Below are 283 nucleotides of genomic sequence, written 5' to 3' on the forward strand. Positions count from 1 at the left end.
AGTTTCTTTTCCTCCGCTTAGTAATATGCTTAAATTCAGCGGGTAATCTCACCTAATCTGAGGTCGTCTCTACGTGACGCACGAAATTCATTCGTGCCATCGAGCTCGCTTACGGAGAGAAGGTAAAAAAAAAAGAGATTCGTATGTATAAATATATACAAGACGAGGAGAGAGCATCGGCGAACGGGGACGGCAGACGACGAAAAGAACTTTCGTCCATCTCCGACACAGCGATCCTTTGATTTACCGCTCGAGAAACCGGCAAGAAGAAACTACACGCACC

The 283-nt window shown here is 45.9% G+C and overlaps 1 non-coding gene across 1 annotated transcript in view; it reads right to left on the reverse strand.

Moving 5' to 3' along the window:
* The window catches only part of LOC143432290 (large subunit ribosomal RNA), a 4,035-nt gene extending 3,969 nt beyond the window's left edge, over window positions 1-66 (reverse strand). Inside the window, exon 1 of the ribosomal RNA XR_013102942.1 lies at window positions 1-66. This exon is cut by the window's left edge and continues 3,969 nt beyond it. This is a non-coding gene — a ribosomal RNA (large subunit ribosomal RNA).
* Window positions 67-283: the final 217 nt, after the last annotated feature.

This window comes from Xylocopa sonorina, unplaced genomic scaffold (genome assembly GCF_050948175.1).
Source record: "Xylocopa sonorina isolate GNS202 unplaced genomic scaffold, iyXylSono1_principal scaffold0079, whole genome shotgun sequence".
Lineage (NCBI taxonomy): Eukaryota > Metazoa > Arthropoda > Insecta > Hymenoptera > Apidae > Xylocopa > Xylocopa sonorina.